Source organism: Tenrec ecaudatus, chromosome 4, assembly GCF_050624435.1.
Source record: "Tenrec ecaudatus isolate mTenEca1 chromosome 4, mTenEca1.hap1, whole genome shotgun sequence".
Lineage (NCBI taxonomy): Eukaryota > Metazoa > Chordata > Mammalia > Afrosoricida > Tenrecidae > Tenrec > Tenrec ecaudatus.
The window spans coordinates 202,289,915-202,309,285 of NC_134533.1; the positions used below are offsets into that span (position 1 = coordinate 202,289,915).

The 19,371-nt window shown below is 41.4% G+C and overlaps 1 protein-coding gene and 1 non-coding gene across 4 annotated transcripts in view; both read right to left on the reverse strand.

The window, feature by feature from the left end:
• RHOA (ras homolog family member A) overlaps nucleotides 1–19,371 on the reverse strand; it is a 51,690-nt gene that overhangs the window by 22,022 nt on the left and 10,297 nt on the right. The window lies entirely within an intron of this gene.
• Nucleotides 1,829–1,935, reverse strand: LOC142447474 (U6 spliceosomal RNA). Its single transcript, XR_012784173.1, has one exon. It is a non-coding gene; the product is annotated as a U6 spliceosomal RNA (small nuclear RNA).

The window sequence follows — 19,371 nt, forward strand, 5'->3', positions numbered from 1 at the left end:
ATTCCAGATGACTCTTGTACTTGGATTCTTATATACAGTATCTGTAACTACTAGCCTTAGAGTATACATGGCAAAACATAACACCAAAGCAACAGTTTATACATGTTCAATTCAATGACACAATCTGCTAGGTTTTTTTTGTTTTATTAGGGGTTCATAGAACTCTTTATCACAATCCATACATACATCAATAATTGTGTAAATCACATTTGTACATTCACTGCCCTCATCATTCTCAAAACACTTGCTCTCTCCACTTAAGGCCCTGGCATCAGATCCTCATTTTTCCCCCTCCCTCATGAACCCTTGATAATTTATAAACTATTATTTTGTCATATCTTGCCCTGTCAGACTTCTCCCTTCACCCACTTTTCTGTTGTCTATCCCCCAGGGAGAAGGTCACACGTAGATCCTCATAATCGGCCCCCCCCTTCTAACCCACCCTCCCTCTATGTTACCAATATCGCCACTCACACCTCTGGTTCTGAAGGAATCATCCGCCCTGGATTCCGTGTTTCTGGTTCCTATCTGTACCAGTGTCCATCTTCTGGTCTAGCCAGACTTGCAAGGTAGAATTGTTGGCATCATGATAGTGGGGGGAGAGAAGAAGCATTTAGGAACTAGAGGAAAGTGGTATTTTTCATCCTTGCTACACCACACTGTCTGGCTCATCTTCTCCCCGAGACCCCTCTGCAAGGATATCTCCAGTGCCCTAACAAATGGGTTTTGGGTCTCCACTCCACACTCCCCCCCTCATTCACTATGGTGAAATTTTTTGTTCTGATGATGTATGACACCTGGTCACTTCAACACCTCATGATCACTCAGGCCGGTGTGCTTCTTCCATGTGGGCTTTGTTGCTTCTGAGCTAGAGAGCCGCTTCAAGCCTTTAAGACCCCAGATGCTACATTCTACTAGTTTTGAAACCATTCTTACCCTTTTTTTCTGAATCCTTCCTCCCCCACTAACATAAACTCATTGCCCCTAAAGGTTCCTATCTAATTTTTTGAGTTGTTGTCAATATAATCCCATAGAGAAGGTGCTTTAGGATAAAGATGAAGCGTCTACTGCCGTAAAGATTCACAACCTTGGAAACCCTATAAAGCTACTTTTAAAAGTCTAATACTCAAGTAGAGACTTTTAAACCAGATAACCTAAACTACCCTTTGGTTTGTTGTTTTGTTTTACCCTTTGGTTTTAAAAAGACTTTGGGGATATATTTATTTAAGATTTACAGATTCTTTCGGGGCAAGTTTCAGGGTCTCATTTAGCAACCATGGCTTCAGAACTTATGGAACTCAAGAGCATTTGGAATCCTGTCCTACATTTTCCCCCTTTTGATCAGAATTCTACAGAATCATTGATCAAGAAGTGTGGTCTCTCAACGGTCAGTCCTGGCAAGAGCTATGCATGGTGGAAGTCTTGGCTCCAAAATGATTGCACTCACAGGGAGCCAGGGTGCACACTACACTCCAAACTACCAAACCACATCCACTATCATACACTTGATTCTCACTCAAGACAAGGTAGAACTGCCTGCCCCTGTACGCTTGAGACTTTAGCTTTAAAAAAAAAAAAGAAGTTTTGCTAGCTTATAATTCACGTGTCATACAATTCGACAGTTCAATGAGACTTTTTAACTCTTTATGGGAGTATAAATATTGAACATGAGTCCATCTGAATAATAATTCTGAAATATTTTGTTTTAACCAATTATTCATGAGGACATTTCCTTCAACAAACATTGATTCCGATTCACAGCACCCTACAGGGGTAGATGTACTCCTGTAATTTTCCAGACTGTTTAACTCTTTATTTTTTTTAATTAAAAAATATGGAACGCTTCACGAGTTTGCGTGTCATCCTTGTGCAGGGGCCATGCCAATCTTTTCTGTATTGTTCCATTTGTAGTATATGTGCTGCCAAAGTGAGCACTGTAACTCTTTATGAGCATATATAACACACAACATCTCTATCTAAGAGCTGATTCAACTTCTTAGTGGACTACTAAACAGCTTTTGCAAAGTGGTCTCACTCTCACTCCCCGTGCATGTTAGTTCCAGTGCTTTCCAGCCACACGTCTTAAACTTCAGAAGAGCTGGTGGGTATGTAATGGTATGTCTCTCCCCACCCCCCTTTCAATTTAAATGTGTCTGACTGATGAGTTTGAACACCTTCTCATGTCTTTACTGGCCATTCTAGAGAGTCTGACTAAGGAGTTCTGCCTACAAGGGAAGTAAACTGGAGTCTGAGATTTTTATACGAGAAGCCAAAAGATCACTGGATAAAATTAGGTAATCAGTAGAAAGTAAGTAAAAAGATTACAGGAAAATATAAGACTTGATAAAAATTGCTTCACTTTTTCCCGTAGTAAGCCTACACATACGAGGGGGACTCAAAAAGCACATGGAAAATTTCCCTGTCTTAATTCTGTATGTCCATGAGACTTCTGACATCCCCTAGAATACTTTAAAATACATCAGCAATATGTGAAGAACTTGTTTTAAACTTCAGTAAGTCTGAGGACCAGTAAAACTGATTAGTGTCTATGGAAACAGCTGCAAGTTGGATGCTTGGATTATACAGTGTGCCTTTGTTTTTGTTGAGAACTAATGATTTCGGGATTAAAACTGTTATTAGTTGCCCTTCCCTCTGTTCTAGTTTATGGTGACCCCATGGGTCTAGAAGTAAAACCGGGCTCCCAGGGTCTTCAAGGCTAGGACCTTTGAGAAGCAGACTATCAAGCTTGTCCTCCAAGGCACCTACCTCTTGGTAAACTGCCATCCTTTCAATCAGTGTAGACCAATACCTGGCCATCTGTGCCACCCATGAACTCTAGATGAAAACTACTGGGCTCTAAATGATCTCATCATTGCCTTATAACACTTTTGGTCAAAAGAGCAATTATTTTTTACTTTCCAATCCAATTTATTCTTCGGAAGATTCTAGAATGCTGTGCACTAAACTCTGGACTAAGTGAATCACTCCAGAGGCTTTCAGGAAACTTCAGACAAATATGAGTCAACATCACAGTCACACAAACATGAGGAACTCACCGGAGACTGTTAAGTGAAGCACAGAAAACTGCACATTAATGCACCAGCTGTGGTTTACCTACCAAGACAGGGTGCAACCAACAGCTGGGGGGTGGGGGTGGGGGGCCAGACCATTCACACATTGTGCAGAGAAGCAAAGCAGGTAGGGGTACAAATAAGTCCTAGTCACCGCTGAGAACAATTAGACCAGTAAACAGTTTGAAAAGGGTTGGTCTCCACTTAGTCTCTCGCCACAGCCTTTGCTTGACATTATCAGCCTCCAGTAAGTGTAAACAGACTTAAGACTAAACTAGAATCAAGAGTTGATGAAAGCTCATGACAGTTGGCACTCTCTCTTCCTCTGGTATGCAAATAGCACTCAAAAAAGAAATGTGCAAAAAAAGCCACCATGCAAAACACCACACAAAGGTAGAAAACAAACTGAGTAAAAGGTGAACTATACAGGTTTTTAAAAAACTCTTTGGTTGTACTAAATATAGACTCGAGTGATATTAAAGTTTTATTAATAGAGACTAAGATTTTTTAATCAAATGCATAAGCATTCAATTACTGAAGTTAAAAAGAAATATTCAGACAAAGCAATCACAAGTGGTATGCCAATCAATTAATTGACATTTTCACAATGTCACCGAAGTTTGACAGGTGTGCAAAGGAGACAGAATGCTGCAGAGCCACTTCTCTTGATATTTGGAGGTAGAGGCCACGACAATGGAGTGCTTACAACTATGAATTCAAGACAGACTGTTAACTTCAGTTTCCAGATTCCCTTTACTGGCTGCTGTGTGACTACGTCTTCCTGATCTATAAAAGGAGAGTATTAGGACTACTTCATAGAGCTTAGGAGCCCTGGTGGTGCAGTGGGTTACACAGTGGGCTGCTAACCACAAAGCCAGTAGCTCAAATCAAAGCCACACCACAGGAGAAAAAACTTTCTACTCCTGTAAAGCTTTTGTCTAAGAAAGTGTGCATGAAGGAGCCAGAGATATTTGAACAGATTAGTTAAGAGGAGAACCAACTGCCAATTTGACTCTGTCCTATAGAGTTGCTATTAGTCTGAATATACTTGATGGCAGTCGGTTAACCTCACAAGACTGTAATGAGGATTAAGCATATCAATAACAAAGTAAAAAGCATATAGCAGCACAATTTAAGTCTTTGCTATTCCTGGCCTTTTCCCTGCATCGTCTCTGTAAAGTGATGGTACCCAGGCTTCATCACCTGTAATTAAATGGTTATGGCTCTAGTGGAAAGGGGAAAGGCCCAGAGCACAAACAAAATAGCCTAAATAAACGGCATTCTAAATTCTGGGGTTGAAGACTCCGTACTACAAAGAACCAGAATGAACCAGACATAGGAAATACTCAGGCCCAGCAAATCCAGAGACAGAAAGCACTCTGGTGGTGGCTGCCTAGAGAGGAGCACATGAGGGAAATGGAATGACTGCTCATGGAGAGGGTGATGAAAATGCTCTAAAACGAGAAGCATTGCAGTGATGTCTGTAAGTGGTGATTTGCATATAAACTATAGCTCCCCCAAAAAAGGGGGTAGCAAAAAAGGGGTAAAAAGAAAAAGATATTTAGAAGCTAGTAGGCTCTGTTTAAAGTTCCAGGGGTCCTCAAACTTTTTAAACAAGGGGCCAGTTCACTGTCCCTCAGACCCACTGGAGGTCCGAACTATAGTTTAAAGAAAAACTATGAACAAATTCCTATGCACACTGCACATATCTTATTTTGAAGTAAAAAAACAAACGGGGCAAAAACACCCGGCGGGCTGGATAAATGTCCTTGGAGGGCCTCATGTGGCCCTAAGGCCGTAGTTTGAGGACCCCTGGTTTACACCTTGAAGTTTTTTTTCCTGTTACTATAAAATCCTACTCCACAAACAAGTTCAGTAGAGCAAGTTACAACCAGCTGCTCCCTCCAGAGGAACTGTTAGGGGATGTTAGTTTTACTGGGCCTGGTTCCTGGAAAGAGAGAACTTACACCAGAACAGGTTTTGCGTGGCAGGCTCCATTTCCAGCCACATGGTTTGGTTGACTCTTCCTCTCCTAAAACAGGTCATGACACTTCTTAGTATTGAGTGCTTCTTAGAAACTCAGTTAAAAAATCAAATAAGTAAAATAAAAAAGAAGCTTGGTTTAGGAAGCAACTGTTTCGTCTCAGAATTTCAACAGGTAACACTTCAAAATGAGTCCGTTACAGAAAAAGCAGTTGAGACTGCAAAGAACTGAAATCAATTAGCAGACTTGCACTTGTACACTGATTTAGAAGCCAAAGATAACGCTGAAATTGTAATCCCAGTACCTGTAAACAAGACCTTGTTAGAAATAGGGTCTTGGACGATGTCTGTTAATGTGAGGTTAACTCCGAATCTAATCAGTGTTGTTAGGTGGGAGGTAAGGTAGGTAGTGCTTTCATAAACAGAAAATACCATGTGACTAGCTGCAGCTGCAAGCCAAGAACACTTGAGGTTATCGAAGCCATCAGAAACCAGGAGATAAAAAAGAAACCAGGAGATAAGAGCAGCACAAGAAGGCCCTGCTGAGCCCTCAAATGTGGACTTGCCAGCCTCCAGACCTCTGCAACAAAAATGTCAGTACTACAGTTGCGGTGCTTGTGACAACAGGCGGCTCTAGGAAACGAACGCACACGTACCATCATTCCAGGCGACCAGAGTCATCTGTAAAATCTCCTCACCCAGCTCACACAACCTCCTGTGAATCACCTACACTGCACTTATATACACAGGACTCCATCCACTCAACATTACCGATGCCAAGCAAGTCATGTCAGACACCAATAGGCTCTCAGCACATGTTCACTAAATGTAATTTACAAGTGATTGCTGCTCCACAGAGAACTGAAAGCGTAAGTTCAAATATTTTCAAGAGAAATGTGAGTGCTTCCTCATCTGTTTCTAAGTTTTTCATAAGCAGGACAAAGGGTCTATGAGACAGTCCTGCTCCCAGCGCTAGAGATGTAACCTCTTCCAGAAGAACCCTTTGGGAAAAACAGCATCAGATAATGGGCACTTCACTCCTTCTCTGGTCTGAAGAGAGAAAAGCAAAGAATCAGCCAGAGGGATTTAAAAAAATTACCCGGGCAATGAATGTACAAAAGTGCTTTACACAATTGATGTATGTATGAATTGTGATAAGTTGTATGAGCCCCTAATAAAATGATTTTAAAAATAGCTTCACGAGCCCCCCAAATGATAAAATTTTATTTTTTTAATGAAAAAAAAATTGCCCCAGAGCTGGCCCTTGATAAACGAGGACAATTTCCCTGGAAGGGACTGTGAAGAACAGTGGTGGCACAGACAGCCAGGCTGAGAGATTCGCCTGAGCAAGTCTCCATACACAATTTAGAGACCATTAGAAAATGTTGGAATGGGCATAATCTAAAAGGCCCGTTCTAAACTGCATGTACATTCTCCCCAAAGAGCTGAAAAAAATTAGTGCTCGTATAAGCTGTAATTACAGGTAAAAACAACAAAGCTCTCAAGTGTGTGGAATGGGGAGGAGCAGTGACCAACCACAGGGACTGCTAGCAACTTCAAAGTGTGCATGAAGGAGCCAGAGATATTTGAAGAGATTAGTTAAGAGGAGAACCAACTGCCAAGAAAAAGAGAGCAATTCAAGTAAATGGTCCATTATCACACTTCCTAGCTTTAAGAAAGAAAGAAAAAACACACAAAGATATGGCCACCAGAAGGCCAGTAACAATGCAGGAGAAAACCCTTTCTACTGGCAACAGGGAAGCAGAGTGCAATGAACTGAAGATATCAGGGCACAGAGGAAGGAAGGATGGGATGTTTTTTCAAAAAGTCACAAGAACATGCTACAACCTGGGCGATTCCTGAAAACTATGCTAAGTAAAAGGCACTAGTGACAAAAGACCATATACTGTGATTAATAAAAAAGCCCATTGACCTATACACTCAAGTGGGTGAAAGAGCCCAGCTAAAGAAGGTTTGGTTGGCTATCTGCTTCTTAAAAGTTATAGGGGTATAGTGATTACGTGTTAGGCTGCTAACCACAAGGTCAACAGTTGGTGATCACCAGCCGCTTGACGAGGGGGGGTGGGGGGGGAGAGAAGGCGGGCTTTCTACTCCTATAAACTTAATAGTCTCAGAAACTCAAGGGGTAGTTAGTTCTGCCTTACCCTATGAATGGGAATCAACTTGATGGCAGTGAATGAGAGGTGGGTGAACTGTATAGTGTGTGGATTTATAGCTTAAGCTATTACCAACACCGACCTTCCTTCCTGGTCATAAAGTTGGGAATCCCGGTGGCAAAGTGGGTTACTCAGTGGGCTGTTGACCAAGTTTGGCGGTCAACCCCACCAGGTGAGACTGTCTGTGTGCTCTCTTGTAAAGATTTACAGCCATACAAACCCTCAGGGGCTGTTCCACCCTATCCTATAGGGTCACCATGAGTTGGAATCAACATGACACCGTGAGTCTGGCCACACAGCTGCCAATGATAAAGACTGCATTTCCAAGCCTCCACCACAGATAGGGTCAGTAAGATTTGGCCAATGGACTAGATACAGAAGTTGATGCAGGCGGGGATAGAACTGCTAGAGCAAGGTTGTGAGGAGTATTATGTACTCTCAAGGGACCTCCTGGGTAACAGGGGAGGTGCATGAATAGATGTAGTTAGTTTAGTGGTGAGTTCTTCCAATTGCTCCTTTTTGCCTTAGGCAAATAGTCAAAATCATCACTTGATTGAGGGCTTGGGGTGGGGGAGTAGGTTTGAGGCTTCAAGAGTGGTATACTGGAAAATAAATAAGCCAGAGAATCTTAATCTTAATAGGACTGCAGGGCAATGCTAAGGGCCACTTTTGAGGTTAGGAATCATGAATTTGAAATGAGACTTCTGGACATCTTTTCTCCCGTCACTATATGAATACTGGTGGCTGGCCACTGGGCTGCTAACCACAAGGTCACAAGTTCAAACTTACTAGTCATCCCCAAGAAGAAAAGTGAGGCTGTTTGTGTCCATAGGATTTGAGTCTTAGAAACCCTATTACAGGGTTGCTATGAGTTGGAATCCAAGTGAAGGCAGTGGTTTAGTTAGTTACAGGCCAAGTGAAGAGTTAAATTTAACTGGGGCTGAGGTTCTGAGAATACAAACCAGGGGAGGCTATTATGGTGATGGTTATGAACTGTAAGCTGCTTCCCTAACTTCCTCACAGCCAGTGCAGGAATGTTTCGCAGCAGCCCTGGTCTCCACCACTGACAATCCCTGGTCATGACAACTAAAACTGCGTGGGCTTCAGAAAGTTAATGGGAAAATTCCACTCTTTTACTTTCATTTCTTCCACAAACTTTTTTTTAAAATAAATCATTTCAATGGGAGCTTTTACAGTTCTTATAACAATCCATATACCAATTGTGCAAAGCATATTTCCACAAACTTTTTTGAAGTCCCTTGTCTCTCCAGAGATGAGCACATTCTGGTAGGCAGCAACAGTGCCCTAGCTGAGAGTCACCAGGCAGATGGAATTAGGGCCCACTCTCCTGAAGGAACCCTGGCAGCAATATTGCGTGTGTTTCAAAGCTACCAGCCAAGGGGGTAGAGTTGAGGTTATCTGCTCCCATAAAGAGCTACAGCCTAATGGGGAGGGAGGGGGAAAAAAAAAGAGGACCTGATGCAAGGGGCTTAAGTGGAGAGCAAATGCCTTGAGAATGATTGGGGCAGGGAATGTATGGATGTGCTTTATACAATTGATGTATGTATATGTATGGATTGTGGTAAGAGTTGTATGAGTCCCTAATAAAATGTAAAAGAAGAAAAGAGAAAAAAATGATTAGGGCAAAGACTGTACAGATGTGCTTTATACAATTGATGTATGTATATGTATGAACTGTGAAAAGAATTGTATGAGCCCCAATAAATTGTTAAAAAAAAAAAAAAGATCCTAATCTAATGTGGTCATATTCACAGTACCAGGGGTTAGGACCTAACGTATCTGTTGAGGGCACATATGTCATTCAAGAATACTGAGTATACCATGGGCTCTTTGTCCAGCCACAAGAAATCCAGGGGTAAGATGTTGGCTCATGGCTCAACAACACCATCTTCTCTGTAACTCTCTTGATCTCAACATAGCTGCTGGCCTTCAGCTGAAACATCTGTGCTCCAGACAAGAAAAATGAATCACTGTGGTATTGGCCATGTCGGTTCTCTCTCTTCAGCAGAGCCAAAGCTTCCACAGAGCCCTGCAGCAGGGTCCAGTAACATCTTATGAACTAGGACTATCACAAGCTGGGAAAGCAAATATGAAGTAGGGTACACTGCTCCCCTGACCAAAAAGGAAGAAAGGGCCAGGGGAGGTGGGGAAAGGCAACCTACAATGTGCACCCGTATCTTAATTGCTGGGTACAAGTACATGAAATCAGTGATTACAATGTGCGCTGAAATTCACAATTTTTAAGCAGCAGCAGCATCACTGTGATCTTGTTAAAAATTCAAATTCTCAGCTCCACTCCAAATGTAGTCAGAAACTCTGTGGGGACTATGACACTGCCACTTCCAACCAACCCACCAGATGATTCCAATGAACACAAAACAAATACTGCAGCAATTGAGAATGATTGGGGCAGGGAATGTATGAATGTGCTTTATACAATTGATGTATGTATATGTATGGATTGTGATAAGAGTTGTATGAGCCCCTAATAAAATGTTTTTTTTAAAAAGTAAATGTTTAAAAGATGATGATGGCAACATTTGCACAAATATGCTTGATACAATTGATATATGGATTTGTTTTAAGAGCTGTAAGAGCCCCCAATAAAAAGATCTTTTAAAAAAAAATACTGCAGCAATCAAGAACATCGTGAAAAACAGGTGCAGCTAAGTTAAATTACTAGGGATGGCTCCTCTCGTCAGTCTTTGTTTAACTCGCCAAATGACTGGGTAGGTCGATGCAAACAACACAGAGAACTCAAACACTGGGATTGGTTAGCTTCATTATTCTGCTGGGTATAAAACTGAGCCACCTCAGATGCACTCTGGTAACTAACAAGAAAGAAGCGACACTAGCAGCGTATATGCAAGATCCCTGCCTGAAGTGGCAGACACAAGCACTGAGACTCTGAGCACTAAGAGCATGAGCCACAGAAAGAACTTTCCAGCCCCCGGAATGAGTATAAAGCTGAGTACCTGCTTAGCAGAGTGGAGTGCCCTTTGGACATTGATCAGCACTAAAGGAACCTTGTAACACTTGCCACACAGCAGGGCAGAGGCCAAATGGCTAAGGACAAGAGAGAGAAGACATGCCTGTCAGCACGGCTAAGGAGAGGCGTTGCTGTGGATGAAAGGGCTGTATCTTGATAATGGCTCCAAGCCTGACTTGTCATAACCTGCTAACTTTCCTAATAACCCCCCATAATTGTGAGCACTGTCTGTGTGGCCACCGGAATGGATTGCTGGACCCAGGAAAGAAGACGAGTGCCCTAGGAAGATGGGATAAAGAAGGATGGCGGGTCAGTCTTGGCTGGTGTGGAACTGGTCTCCTTCTCCCTTGTATGGCCGGAGATTAGACATGGCTCAGACCATTTCCTTGATAGGATAATAGTACCGTATATACTCGTGCATAAGCCGAGTTTTTCAGTACCAAAAATGTGCTGAAAAACTGGGGTTCAGCTTATACACGGGTCAGTGGCATGAATGGATGTCGTCTGGTCAAGCGCGACTAACAAAAGGAGGAAATCTCATGAAGCCCGACAGTTAATAGCAAAGTGGACTGGAAAAGCATGTGCCTTCCAGAAATGTAGCATTAGTAATGCTATGGATGGCAGTGAAGACTGCGCTTTGTATGAAAATGACAGCAGTGATGGTGATGACAGCAATCTCAGCGAGGACAGCGTCTATGATGAGCTCACACCAGCTGAAGCTCTGCATTGGGATACGGATGATGATAAGGAATCCAGTTTTGAAGGATTTATATTTTAGCTTGGTTGCTGATTGAGCTCAGGGAATAGTACTCTTAAGGTATCATTGTTGATACATCTCCCTAGCTACTTCAGCACAAATTCTTCACCCCAGAACTCAGAGCATTCAGGTGACTTCCGCTTTTCCCAAATGGCTATGCAAGCATGCATTGCCTGGTTATGTGCTTGTACTGGTAGAGAGAAGGCACTAGGGCCAAATGCTTGGGCTCAAAGTCTCTGGTATTTCAGGCAAGTTACTTATCTCTACTGTCCCTCCACTTCATCATCTGTAATAATACTGCCGTTACGTCGATGTCGACTCACAGGGACTCTAACGGCACGGTAGAACTGCCCCTCTGAGTGGTTGAGACTGTAACTCTTTATTGAAATAGAAGGTCATTTCTCCCATGGAGAGACTGGTGTCTCAAACTGCTGATCTGTGGTAGGGTCCAACATCCGACCACTACGCTGCCAGGGCTCCTATGTGTACTGATACAAAAGATTCTTTAAACAGAAGGAAAAGATAGTGACACCTACCCTGAGAGGTTGCTTGCAATCACTTGATGAGTTAATACAGGAAAACGTTTAGATTCGGTAACATAGAACAAATAAATAACAGTGCTCCGCTAGATACTGTTATCTGTACTACACACTATAAAGAACCATAATTTTACTTCTCTATTCTCTATAACGTCTTAAATCAGGTAAAATCAGCAATGTATGCACTCACAGATTTAAACTTTTTTTAAAAAACAAAAAACTTAGCCTACCTAGTTAACAGATTAAAATGTGTTGGTATATTAGAGTTAATTTTCTAACTTTTTGAAAGGAAATTCTGAAAAACTCAAATTACTAAAATTAGTCACTAGTGTTCAGATTTACTTCTTCCCAAGTACTTCCCTTCTTTTCTGGATTGGCCTTAAACCTCATTCTTCAAGTAGGAAGTCACTTCTTTCCAAACAAAACTTGCAAGTGAACAATCCAGTGTATGAAACTCCCCGGGTCCCTACATTCATGTGTGCAACAAAGACAAAGATCGATCATCTTTGACCAGCAGAGAGCCCTGAAGAGAAGCACAGTGCCCTTGAGATAGTCTAGTTTTCAACTACAACCCAACTTTCATCCATTAGGGGAAGGGAGTGGTCAAAAATGATAGAATCCTTAAGACTACAAATAACTTCCCCCATTCATTAAAGCAGATTAAAGGCAACCTAAAATGACGCTTTTATCCATCAGCAAGTCATTACTTTTTCCTATAACAGCTCTTCCTTGCAGTCTTAAGTACTCCTAAGCAGATGAGCAAGGGCCTGGAAATCGTGCTTCCCTGCACTGCATCTTACCCTGTGATTAGTTACAGTGAGAACTGCACTGCAACGCCCAGCCCCACCCACAGACTCCAGAAGAGGCCGGTGAGCCTGCTAACGCCCGTTTCTCAGAGATCCCGGTGGTCGGGATCCACTCAGAACACCACCACCACTACCTTTACTTTACCAACTACTTTAGTTTCCTCAAAATCTTGGTCCCATGCTCGAAGTGTGTGTCCTGGGCATATAAAATGAACCATAAACCAATTAATAAAATACACATATTCATAACTGAGACAGATCTTATGTAAACTAGTCAAAGATTGCACAGGAAATTAATTTTTAGTTGTAAGTGGCAACAAAGGTAGCAGTTTAGAAGAGTGGTTAATTAAAAGCACAGGCTTTGGATGAAGCTGCCTGGAAGCTAATCCTGGCTATATCATTTATTAGCTTTGTGCCTTTTTATTACTATTTATCAAGTGATGATCATGGACTCTGAGAGGTATGTAGGTTAAAGAAAATATTACATACACAGAACTTAAGAGTAGTAAGCATTCAATGTGAGGGGCCTTCAAAAGAGTTTGTGGGTAAACAGAACTAAAAAGTAATGGAAGAACAAACAAATCTGTCTTAGAATTCAAAACAAAGTTTGTTTTTTAAATTATTCTGTTTTTAAAGCTTTAAGGGCTGAGGCTGATAAGGTATTAATTTAAGCTAAACTGAAAGGTTAGACAGTCATCTGAATTCCACCATGACCCTTGACCTTTTCTTCACGTACAAGATTAAATAAAAAATATTCCTACTAGGGTTCCAGGTTGTACACTTGCAGGTTTATTCCAAATAAAAGATTTAAACATGTCTGTGATCTGGGTGGCTGCAGACACGCTCTTGTCAGTGACACACGTGTCCTAGAGTTTCATTATGGTACCTTCAAAAAAAAAAAAGTCCAATCCAATCAGGTGTTTTCTGAGGGAATCAAGTAGGCCAGTTCAATTCAAGACAGAGCCATCAAATCAGGTTATGCTGACTGTTTTAGTAACCAGTCAAAAAATGGGTAATCTCGATAAGATTTTTTTTCTTCAGGGCCAGGAATGAACAAACATGAGGAAGAAGGTTTTTGTTGTTGTTTTTAAAATTTTAATAAAACAAGACTAAACTATCATGGTGAGTAAAAAGCTGGGAAGAGTTAGTTACACCAAGGAAAGTTCCCCCATCACATTCTGTAGAGGACAGCAAGGATATCCAATGAGAATTTCACAGGGAAACCGTATCCCATCTTACTCTACAGCCTTGATTAGACTCCTTGGAACTTGTTTTTGTTCCCCACACTCTAAGGACATGTAAAAGAAACACAATTGAGGCCTTCGTGAATGCCAAAACTGTGCTTCAACAGGATATAAACTGAAGAGCACAGAATTCATCAAGGGTGACTCAGTGATGGAGATGCTGCCTTCCAGATGGAAGACGGTTCAGAAAACAATGGCTTCTCATTTTGATATTTTTGTTTCATAAAATTTTCTATAATTTTATAGCCGTATTTTTTATTTACCCTTGTATTTTATCTTAACTCTTGAATCTATCAACTTTAACAATGCTATCAGTATTTGGGTCCTTGGTTTCAAATAAGTGAAGTCTCTGAGTTTGGAAAAATCTTCATTCATCTCATTCTTTCACTATAAGACAACTTCTACCTCGTCCTCATTATTTCTTTCTTCAGTCTTTTCCTCTTTAAAATCCACTAAAAAGTCTTGATCTGTCAAGTGATTTATGGGCTGTTCCACATTAATGTTATCAAATTCCCTACCAATCTCTTCCATCATATTACCCTAACCAAATGCTTAGATCATGTTCATGTAACTCAGCAATTTTTTTCCTTACCCCCCATGTGTATTTTCCTGTAATTCCCTCTGCGGGAGATGCAATGTTCCAGATGTATGGAAGAATGCTGTATTTTTCCAGAAATCAACTAACGTTATTGTACCTCCATCTGCTGCAGCTACTACCCTAAGCAAAGTAGCCTGCAAGTCATATGCCTCTGGAGGTAGCGAATGGACCTTTGTCCACAGACTGAAGCAGCACTGTCATGTCGGGAAGCCATGAAGTCATAGTGCAGCTCATTGTCAACTCAATTTCATCATTAAATTGGGAGCTGCCTTCATTAATTTATTAGCCACTCAGTAACTCTGCCTCTGTGGATCACTTTTAACTTATTTTTGGCAGCTGAAGAGCCACTACAGACATCTGCGGTGGTAAAATAGCTACACTACCTGCTAACATCCATGCTACCGAGTCAGAGTGAAGACACAACACTTTAAACCAAGCTTTCATTATAAACAGTCACGGAAAAGTTCTCCAGCCAAGAAAAGTAGAAATAATTCAACTAAGTAACTGCTGCTTCTGCTGAATCAGATCTTTATAGAGTATTTTGGAAAAATAATGAGTAAATTCCTAAGCAGATAAAATAATCACAGTTTTAAAAATGACTAATTCAACGTACTGGAGATAATTATAATTTTACCTCATAATTCTTCAAAGGGGCTAATTACGCAAAGAAACAGTGATGATTATGGCAGGCCTGCTACCATTTCTCAAGCATTCAAGAAACAAACAAGCGGTACAGTTTTGGATATGACAACTTTTGCCGTTTTACTGCATCCATTACAGCACTGAGTACTTACTGAGCAAAAAATGCACATGACAATTCACTTCCCAGGACTCAATTATAAATCAGAATGACTAAGCAACAGAAAAAATGTTATGAGAAAGCCAATAACAAGTAGACACAAAAGATTAAAAATAGAATTGCTAACACTTAACTATCTTGTTGCTATCCGTATACCTCAATTATACTTTTTTTTTGGATGCTCTTTTCTATTAATTCTAACATGTCATTTCTGGTTTGATGTCATTTGGTTGATTTTTCTTATCATTTTTTAAAAACATTTTATTAGGGACTCCTACAACTCTTATCACAATCCATACATACATCAATTGTATAAAGCACATCTGTACGATCTTTGCCCTCATCATTTTCAAAGCATTTGCTCTCCACTTAACCCCTATGCATCAAGTCCTCTTTTTCCCCCTCAATTATCCTCTTTTTTCCCCTCAATTATCCTCTTACAATCAAGTTAAAACTTTGTATTTTTTATATTTCTTTTTCTAAATACATTATTAAAAATAAGCTTTATAGTTAACTATTACAAAAGCAAAGTCCAGTTTTCTGGAAACTGAACTTGAACATTTTAAAGAACATTTAAATACTTATAAAAATCCTAGTGATTGGAGGAAAAAACAACAGCACTAATGTTTGGAGGTGGGGAGAAGAGAGGGGAAAGGAAGTGCGTGTTAACAGATCCAGAGACAATGGTACAACCAGTGATCTAAAACAGGTTACAAGGAGGGTTAGGAGGCTGGGTAGGGCTTGATCAAGGGCAATGTAACCAAAAGGAGTTACTGAAACCCAAAGGAAGGCTGAACATGATAGTGGGACAAGAGGAAAAGGAGGAGGCAAAGGGCATTTATAAAGGTCTAAATACAGGCATGTACATATGTACATATATTTACATATGACAACGGGGAAGGAAATAGACCTGTGTACACATATATATAGGTTTAGTATTAAAGTAGCAAATGGGCCTCAACTCAAGTACCCCCTCAACACAAGAACACTTTGTTCTATTAAAATGGCATTCTATGATGCTCACCTTCCTGACAGGATCCCTGAAGACAAAGCCGGTGCATAAGCAAATGTGGTGAAGAAAGCTGATGGCACCCAGCTATCAAAAGATCTAGTGTTGGGGCCTTAAAGGCTTGAGGGTAAACAAGCAGCTATCTAGCTGAGAAGCAACAAAGCCCACATGGAAGAAGAACACTAGCCTGTGTGATCATGAGGTGATGATAGTATCAGGTATCAGGCATCAAAGACTCAGAACAAAAAACCTTATCATTGTGAATCAGAGGGAATGTGGAGTGGAGACCCAAAGTCAATCTGTAGACAATTGGACATCCCCTTACAGAAGGGTCAAAAGGAAAAGAGAGCCAGTCAGGGTACAGTATAGAACTGATGAAACATACAACTTTCCTCTACCACCAGCCACTATCATGACTCCCAATTCTGCCTTACAAATCTGGCTAGAACAGAGCATGTACACTGGTACAGGTAAGAGCTGGAAAGACAGGGAATCCAGGACAGATGAACCCCTCATGACCAATTGAGTAGCCATACCAGAAGGGTAAGGAGAAGATAGGGGGGGAGATGGGGAACCGATCACAATGATCTATCTATAACTCCCTCCCAGGGGAATAGACAACAGAAAAGTGGGTGAAGGGAGACACCGGTCAGTGTAAAACATGAAAAAATAATAATAATTCATAAATTATCAAGGGTTCCCAAGGGCTCAAGTAGAAAGCAAATGTTTTTTGAGAATGATGAGGGCAACAAATGTACAAAAGTGCTGGACACAATGGATGGATGGATTGTGATGAGTTGTACAAGCCCCCAATTAAATGAATTTTTTAAAAAATCCTAGGGATTCTGCTAAGAGGAGTGACAATCTTCTCACAGCTATCAAGTTGATTTTGACTCAAACTGACCCAAGACTACCACTCTTTACGTTAGTAGAGGGCTTGATCTTCCATAAATAGGCGTCTGGCTGGCTGGGGGGCAGCAAAGCCCAAGGGTAGAAGGCACACCAGCCTGTGTGATAGCTGACAGCGGGGTGTTGATGGGATCAAGCATGAGGCATCAAAGAACAAAAAATTGTCATTGTGAAGGAGGGTGAGTGCAGAGTGGGGACCCAAAGTCCACCTGTAGGTAACTAGATGCACCCTTACAGAGGGGTCAGGGGAGAACTGTGCTCCATGGGGTTTTCAATGGCCAATTTATTCAGAGCTGTTTGCCAGGCCTTTCTTCTGAGGGCATCACTGGATAGATTTGAACATGTTGGTTAGTAGCCGAGGGTGTTAACTGTTTGCACCACCTAAGAACTACCTTATATAAACTTCCCTTTACTGTCACGGAGTCAATTCTGATCTATAGAGACCCTATATACACAGACAGCCTCATAGCCAGAAACTTCAGACATGTAACATACATCCACTGCCATCAAGCCAACTCCGACTCATAGTGGGCCTATACAGGACAAAGCATACTCTCCTTAGGGTTTCTGAATCTTTGCCTCTTTACAGCAGCAGACAGCCATCTTTCCCCAGCAGAGCAGCTGCTCAGTTTGAAGTGCAAATTGTGTAAACAGCGCAATGCTTAACCCACAGTGCCACTATAGCTCAGGTACTCCCTCTGAACTTATTTGTTCTTATTTTAGCCAACTGTTAAGTCTAATTGGTCAGCAGCCTAGTTCACAGCAGTTTAGAGTAATGCATGCTTACGTGAGAAAAAGGTGCAGCTTATGGCAAGGATGTATATACAAGATAGAAAATCCTATACAAGTCAGGTTCAGAAAATTCAAATGTGGGGGGGTACCTTTCAGGGCAGGACAAGGAACCTAAAGGAAGGCAATAGACACCAGAGGCAGAACTCATTACCCAGTTAAGCTTGGACCCAGAGACTATGTCAAAATCAAACCAGTGTGGTGATGGTGATTCTACTCATGGAAAGCCTGTGTCCTGCTGCAAAAGAGAACTGGGTCCATCAAGGTTTTCAAAGCAGCGCCTGATAGCAATGACGACTATATAACCCTAGAGGGGAGCGAAGAACAAATATATATATATATATATATATATATATATATTATCAAGGAGGTCAAGGAGGAGAATGTTTTGAAACTAACTTTTATACATATACAATATTGCTTGATGTGACTGAACTATGGAATGCTATGATATCTGTAATAAAACAAGCTCCCAATAAAATGATGAAACTTTTTTTTTTTTTTAATTTTAGAAAGCAGGCTGCCAGGCCTTTCTTTTGAGATGCCTCTGGGGAGGCTCAGCTCACCAACCTTTCGGCCAGGAGTAGAGCTCTCTCTCATTTTCCTGCACTCCCAGGGACTCCCCACACACTGTAAGGCAGACGAACATACTCAGTACAGAAATCAGGCCAGTTTTAAAGCTTAATGTGGTAAGCTTATCCAGAATACATGGTCACTAAATTTTAAAGTCACATTTTCTTTCCTATGTCCCCAATCTAAACACAGATGACTAGACAAAAGCTCAAAGAATACCCACACTGCATCCTCTTGACACAGGTATCAGGTGTAAATAAAACCAAAAATAAAGGTCTAAATATAGGCTTTTCTCCGGACAGTTCCTTAAAAGACCTAAGCTAGTACTACAATAAAATTCTTATTTAAACAAATCTGGCTGAAAAGAAACACAAACTTTCTTAAGCACCTCCCTTCTTGAATACCTTCCATAACTCGGGCTCTCCCTCTTTACTAAGTATACAGCTCAGAGGACTGGAACACCTGCTGCTTCATTAAGATTGGGAAGAAAATATCTATTGGTGTAGTTGGCAGAAACCTGCCAAAGGAGCTCCAGGTTCACTCACCTAAGGCTGCGCTTGCTGCACAGGAAGCGCCATTAAACATCTGGAAAATTAAACTGAAAACAAAGTCATTTGTTTACAGACTGCTTAGGAAAATTACTGGCAAGGGGGCCCAAGCCACCATCTGTCCATTTGTTTGTAAGGAGCTTGAGCCTGGTACTTGTAATTATTTAGCCATCATCAGTGTCGGTTCAAAGGCTCTCTTTTCTGCACCAGTATGAACTCCTAGAGCTGGGGAGCAGCAGGCTGCAGACACAGGAAGACAGGCAAAGGAGAAGGGAGATCAGCTCTCCTTCCCTGGCAAGTAAATGCCATCCCAAGCCTAGCTCCTTCTTTAGGGAAAGGAGAAAGGAAACACTCCAGAGGACACACACCTTCAGGCTTCCTACAGAATGGCAACACTCGCCTAGGCTAAAACCCAAATACTCCAGGGCTAACCTTACACGGATGTTAGCAGAATCAGGATTTGACTGTCTCCACTGACACTGGTCCCAAGGCAATACTTGCTAAGGGGAAAGAAGGAGTAGTTAAGTTGTGTGTGTGATATGCTGCTATAGTCCGTATA